The sequence below is a fragment of the Narcine bancroftii genome, chromosome 3 (genome assembly GCF_036971445.1).
Source record: "Narcine bancroftii isolate sNarBan1 chromosome 3, sNarBan1.hap1, whole genome shotgun sequence".
Taxonomy (NCBI): domain Eukaryota; kingdom Metazoa; phylum Chordata; class Chondrichthyes; order Torpediniformes; family Narcinidae; genus Narcine; species Narcine bancroftii.
Window position 1 is genome coordinate 149,197,735 of NC_091471.1, and position 7,446 is coordinate 149,205,180.

Below are 7,446 nucleotides of genomic sequence, written 5' to 3' on the forward strand. Positions count from 1 at the left end.
GTCCAGTCTGGTTTTTCCCTTGTTTGATAAAAATCTGATAGGTACCTTAATTGTGCTGCTCTATAATAATTTTTGAAGTTTGGCAATTGTAAGCCTCCTTGTTTATACCATTCTGTTAATTTATCTAGTGCTATCCTCGGTTTCCCCCCTCTCCATAAAAATCTCCTTATTATTTTCTTTAACTCTTTGAAGAATTTTTCTGTCAGTTGTATTGGCAATGCCTGAAATAAGTATAGTATCCTTGGAAAAATGTTCATTTTAATACAGTTTATCCTTCCTATCAGTGTTAGTGGTAGCTCTTTCCAATGTTCTAAATCGTCCTGTAATTTTTTCATTAGTGGATTGTAATTGAGTTTATATAATTGGCCTAGATTTTTGTTTATTTGCACACCTAGGTATCTTATTGCCTGCGTTTGCCATCTGAATGGGGATTCCTCCTTAAATTTTGAGAAATCCGCGTTATTCATAGGCATTGCTTCACTTTTATTTACGTTTATCTTGTATCCCGACACTTCTCCATATTCCTTCAATTTCTTATATAGTTCTTTTATTGATAGTTCTGGTTCTGTTAAGTACACTATCACATCATCCGCAAACAGACTGATTTTATATTCCCTGTCTTTTATTTTTATTCCTTTTATATTATTATCTATTCTTATCGATTCTGCTAGTGGTTCTATAGCTAGCGCAAACAATAATGGTGATAGTGGGCATCCCTGCCGCGTTGACCTGCTTAAGTTAAATTGCTTTGATACATGTCCATTTACTGTCACTTTCGCTAACGGTCCCTCATATAATGCTTTAATCCAATTAATAAACTTCTCCGGTAAACTGAATTTTTGCAATACTTTGAACAAGTAATTCCATTCTACTCTGTCGAAGGCCTTCTCTGCGTCTAAAGCAACTGCTACTGCCGGTGCTTTATTTCCTTCTACTGCATGAATTAAGTTAATAAATTTACAAATATTGTCTGTTGTGCGTCTTTTTTTGATAAATCCAGTTTGGTCTAAATTTACCATTTTCGGTACCTGTTCTGCTAATCTGTTTGCTAATAGTTTAGTTATTATCTTATAATCTGTGTTTAGCAGAGATATTGGTCTATATGACGCTGGTGAGAGTGGATCTTTCCCTTGTTTTAGTATCACTGTAATTATTGCTGTTTTACATGAATCTGGTAAGTTTTGTGTCTCATCAATCTGGTTGATTACATCCAGGAGGGGCGGTATTATTAGGTCTTTAAATGTTTTGTAGAATTCTATTGGGAGTCCATCCTCTCCTGGTGTCTTATTATTTGGTAATTTTTTTATTATCTCTTGTATTTCTACTGTTCCAAATGGTTCTGTTAATTTATTTTGTTCCTCTATTTGTAGTTTTGGTAGTTCAATTTTAGTCAAAAATTCATCTATTTTCCCTTCTTTCCCTTCGTTTTCAGTTCGGTATAATTGTTCATAGAATTCTCTGAAGTTTTCCTTAATTTCTTTTGGATTATATGTAATTTGTTTGTCTTTTTTCCTTGTTGCCAATACCATTTTCTTAGTTTGCTCTGTCTTAAGCTGCCATGCTAAGATTTTGTGTGTTTTTTCACCTAGTTCATAATATTTCTGTTTTGTCTTCATTATATTCTTCTCCACCTTATATGTTTGTAATGTTTCATATTTTATTTTTTTATCCGCCAATTCTCTTCTTTTGGTTGTATCTTCCTTTATTGCTAATTTTTTTTCTATGTTTATTATTTCCCTTTCCAACTGCTCTGTTTCCTGATTATAGTCCTTCTTCATCTTGGTTGCATAACTTATTATTTGCCCTCTAATGAATGCTTTCATTGCGTCCCATAGTATAAACTTATCTTCCACTGATTCCGTATTTACTTCAAAGTACATTTTTAATTGTTTTTCAATAAATTCTCTAAAATCCTGTCTTTTAAGTAGCATGGGGTTTAATCTCCATCTATACATTCTTGGAGGGATGTCCTCTAGCTCTATTGCCAATAACAGGGGTGAGTGGTCCGATAATAGTCTAGCTTTATATTCCGTTTTCCTAACTCTCCCTTGAATGTGGGCTGATAACAGGAATAGGTCTATCCTTGAGTATGTTTTATGTCTAGTCGAGTAATATGAGTATTCCTTTTCTTTTGGGTTTTGTTTCCTCCATATGTCCACAAGTTTCATTTCTTGCATTGATTTAATTATAAATTTGGTTACTTTGTTCTTCCTGTTAATTTTTTTCCCCGTTTTATCCATATTTGGATCCAAATTCAGATTGAAATCCCCTCCTATTAGTATGTTCCCTTGCGTATTAGCTACCTTCAAAAAGATATCTTGCATAAACTTTTGATCTTCTTCGTTAGGTGAATATATATTAAGTAGATTCCAAAGCTCCGAATATATCTGACATTTTATCATAACATATCTCCCTGCTGGATCTATTATTTCCTCTTCTATTTTAAATGGCACATTTTTGCTAATTAATATAGCCACTCCTCTTGCTTTTGAATTATACGATGCTGCTGTTACATGTCCTACCCAATCTCTCTTTAATTTCTTGTGCTCCAATTCAGTTAAGTGTGTTTCTTGGACAAATGCTATATCTATTTTTTCCTTTTTCAGTAAATTTAGTAGTTTCTTCCTTTTAATTTGGTTATGTATTCCATTAATATTTAGAGTCATATAGTTCAGCGTAGCCATTTTATATTTTGTTTATCTTCTCTTTCCGTTTTTCCATCATTACCTTTCCTCCTTTTCCATTTCTGTTTTCTTATTTTCAACTCTTTACCAGACAACATTCCTACAACATCCAACATTTTCCTTATTCTCCTATTTCTATCTTCTTTATCCCCAATCTCCCCTTCCCCTCCTGAGTTGTCCTTTATCCCTTGTCGGACAACCACATCTCCCCTCTCCATTTGGATTTGCGAATCCACTCGCAAGCGTCAACTGATTTTGCAGTGACCGCTCTTTTCCCCCACCCAGCCCCCCCAGAAAAGATTTCGCTTTTTATATGTCACAAAGGTCACTCTTTTAATTCCCTCCTTATTCTCTCTATTCCATTACCTTCCCTTATTAATTCTTGTCTATACTTTCTATGTTTTCCTCTAATTACAGATACTTTCACATATGCCCATTGTCTCTATTCACTCTTATACCTCTTTACCCGCATACATATCAATCGTGGTCATTTTTACCCTCATTACCCGTCTTCATCCCTCAGTCTATTTTTGTCTTTACCCACATACATATCAATCATGATCATTTTTGCTCTCATTACCCGTCTTCATCCCTCAGTCTATTTTTGTAATTGTTCTGCAAATTTTCGTGCTTCTTCTGGATCCGAGAATAGTCTGTTTTGTTGTCCTGGAATAAATATTTTCAATACCACAGGATGCTTCAGTGTAAATTTATATCCTTTCTTCCATAAAATCGCTTTTGCTGTATTGAACTCTTTTCTCTTCTTTAGGAGTTCAAAGCTTATATCTGGATAAATGAAGATTTTTTGCCCTTTATACTCCAGTGGTTTGTGGCCCTCTCTTACTTTTTCCATTGTCTTCTCCAGTACCTTTTCTCTTGTAGTATATCTTAGGAATTTTACTACAATAGATATTGGTTTTTGTTGTGGTTGTGGTTTAGGGGCCAATGCTCTATGTGCCCTTTCTATTTCCATTTCTTGCTGTAGTTCTGGACATCCTAGGGCCTTAGGGATCCATTCTTTTATAAACTCCCTCATATTCTTGCCTTCTTCATCTTCCTTAAGGCCCACTATCTTTATGTTATTTCTTCTGTTATAATTTTCCATTATATCTATTTTTTGGGCTAGTAACTCTTGTGTCTCTTTAGTTTTTTTATTAGATTCCTCCAATTTCTTTTTTAAGTCTTCTACCTCCATTTCTGCTGCTATTGCCCGTTCTTCCATCTTGTCCATTTTTTTCCCCATTTCTGTTAAGGTCATATCCATTTTATTTATTTTCTTTTCTGTGTTGTTTATTCTTCTTCTTAAATCATTGAATTCCTGTGTTTGCCATTCTTTAAATGACTCCATGTATCCTCTAACAAGAGCAAGTATATCCTTTACCTTGCCTTTCCCTTTATCTATTTCACTGTATTCTTCCTCTTCTTCTTCCTCTAGGTTGGCCATCTGTTGTTTCTTTGCTGCCCTTTCCTCCTCTTCTTTCTTGTTTCCATTGTCTTCTGTGGTCTCTTCTTGCTGCAGGTGTTCTGCAGCTGTCGTTGCCGGCTGTGGAGATCGACTCCCCAGCTGGTCCCCCCTCCCGTCGGTGTGTTTTTTTTCATGCGCGGTTGCGCACTTTTACTCGGCTCTGTGAGCCATTGTTGTAGTTCTTTTTCTACCGACCTGAGGTAGTGGGGTCTTCTCTCCACAGCGGGCCTCTTCGGACAGGTAAGGCCTTCACCTTTTTCCTCCGTTGTCTTCTCTTCCTCTCTTCTTTCCGTTGATTTTGATTTTTCTCCTTTTGTCTCCATCTTCTTTCCACCTTTATACTCACTTTTCTTTAACTTGTATTTCTGTGCCTTTGTATTTTCTCTTGTTTTTCCCGACTTTTCTGGAGAGGGCTGGAGTTCACCGTCTGGCCACTACTCCATCACGTGACTCCTCCCCAACAATTTCCAATTATTGATGAAGATTAGCTCTGCAAATATGGTTAATTGTTGGAGATGAGGGGCATTATTTGGGTGAGAAAGACTGATGTACATTTTGGGCAATGACAGCCTTATTTGACACTGGACTTCACATAGATTGGTTGCTAGTAGACCTGTTGGCTACTATCACACCTTACATACTGCTGTGCTGCATGGCAGGTTTCTAATTACTCTTCAATCCACTGTCACTTCTCTTCCATTAACTCCAATCTTAAAGAAATTCCGTTATTTTCTTCAATGGGATTTCTCTCTTTCCAGTTACAATGAAAGGTCATAGTGAAAACAAATTATGCTGGAATTTGTCAGCTAATATCCATTGAAAGGAAAATGGAGTTATCATTTCACCATGAAGATCTTTCACAACCATTTATAGTTTATTTTATTTTCACTTTCTCAGGAATGGTAACAAACCTAAAACTTTATAAGCATTTTTTTTTCTCTTCATAGATGTTCCTGATTGCTGAGTATCCCTAGTACTTTCTGATTTTTAAGTCACATTTAGGAAAGAGCAAATAAGTACAGTGGACTGCATTTCCCAAACGACATTTACAAACCGGATACATGTTCAGTGACAATTTAAGATTTTTTTGTTTTAAGTTGAGATGCTAGAATATAAATTCCCCAGCCTATAGTCGGGCCCAAGCACTAGATTAATGGTTCTGATAATTTAACCATCACTCTCACTCTGTCCTCTTTTTAAGCACTCCTTAAAATCAACATGGTCATAACATTGTTTTCAATCGCCTAATGTCACTTTTCAACTGATTTTACTTCTCTGGCTTCTTTGGGCTGTTAGACATTAAAAGTGCTGTGGAACATGAAAGCTATTATCACTGATGATGCTTCAGCACAAATAAGAAAAAGAACCTGGGATATCTTGGTCTGCATGTTTCGATGTAGTATAATCACTATATACCCAACCCCAACCAACCAATTTTCCCCTGCAACCGCTGCAACCGTGTCTGCCTGTCCCGCATCGGACTTGTCAGCCACAAACGAGCCTGCAGCTGACGTGGACTTTTTACCCCCTCCATAAATCTTCGTCCGCGAAGCCAAGCCAAAGAATAGTATTGTAAAATCCCCGTTATCCGAAATTCAAGCAAATAGCAGCCTCAAGCAACATCATAAAAATCGCAGAAAATAAATAGGTAAAATATATGGAAGTTTAAAGTTGGCACCTCCTAGCAGCCAGTTGGCCAATCAAGCAATTGGCAAATTCAGTTATCCAGCATCTACCAATCCCCATAGGTCCCAGATACTATTTTTTCTACTGTATCTGCAATTGAAAATTAATGTGTTTTCTTTCTTTACATAATCAATTATTGACATTGTGAAATCTTTATTTTACCCTTATTAATTTTCCTCTTGAGTTGCTTTTCATGCTTTTCATATGAAATGTTACATGAAGAGAAACATCTTAATTCTGCTTTCATCATTTTTGAAATTACTACCAGTACAGGGCAAAACAGGTAAAATTATTTCCCATTACAGATTCTTCAGCATTTCTCCCCGCTCGTTCCTATGAAATGTTCATCTGTATAAGTGATTCAACATTGATCAAAGCTTTTCTTATTATGACAAGTGAAAGAAGAGCGTCTAGATGTACAAAATTATTCTACAGTGAATGCAGCAATCAGCAGCCATGATTGAGTTGCAAGCTATTATGCTCTGAAACTATGTTTCAACAGCACTCCTGAGCTATAACATAACAGTGTGGTAATTCCTCCTTGGAGGTTATAGATTATCATATATATCACCAAATAAATAGATGAGGAAATCCCAAATAAAACTAAACACAGCAATTTACAACATCAAGGAATATTATGCATTTAACTGATGGAACTGTAGTCACATAAAGTTATTGGATTTGGGAATTTACACCATATATATTACAAAGCAATCATGTTTGGTGGCATAGGATATCTCAGAAAACTCCTAAAATTCAATTTTGTTTTGATGCATAAAGAGTTAATTTGGACTATCAAGTCAAATACCATGAAACCCATTTTCCTACATATTTCCCTTCACAATTTCTTGCATACTACTCTTTCAGTCCCCATTGATTCTCCTACCACCTAATAATATCCAGACCATATACTACTGTGGCCAATTAAACTAACAACCACATTTTTGCAAAGTCCTCTGCAACTTGCTCTAGAAACTCCATTTCAAATATTGTTTCTATGGTTCATTTGAAAACACTCCTCAGGTTAATGAATTGATTATTCAGCAATTGCTCAACAGAAATGCCACAGGGAGAGTTGTGTGGAATGGACCAGGCATGCAAAGATGAATCATGACCAGAAGTGTTCAGATAAATTTCCAACTCAGAAATTGTCAGATTTATGTTCTGTTCTGGAAAGATGCAATGTTCCAATGCATGGCACTAAGATTAAATTGTGCCTTATGTTTGAATTCCATGACCAAAAGATTCATTCAACATTGTTGTCTGAAGATTAAATAAAAACTCTGTAACTGCTGGAAATCTGAAACATTGATTCTGTTTTTCTTTCTATGGACACTTGGTTCTTCCTGACCAAGTGTCTGAGGTACATTCACCTGCAGTTAGAATGATCACAAAATGCAGTTTATTTTTAGTGATATGCAATTGACAACAGACACCCCTTGCAGTATAACCACTTTCTTTTTTTTTCATCTTACTCCATAAAATTATAAAACCATAGGTTTATATAGTATAGACATGGGCCCTTTGGCCTGATATGTCCATGCTGGCAAAGCTAAACTTATTTTGCCAGTGATTGGCCCATATCACTTCAAATCTCTTCTCACCATGTAT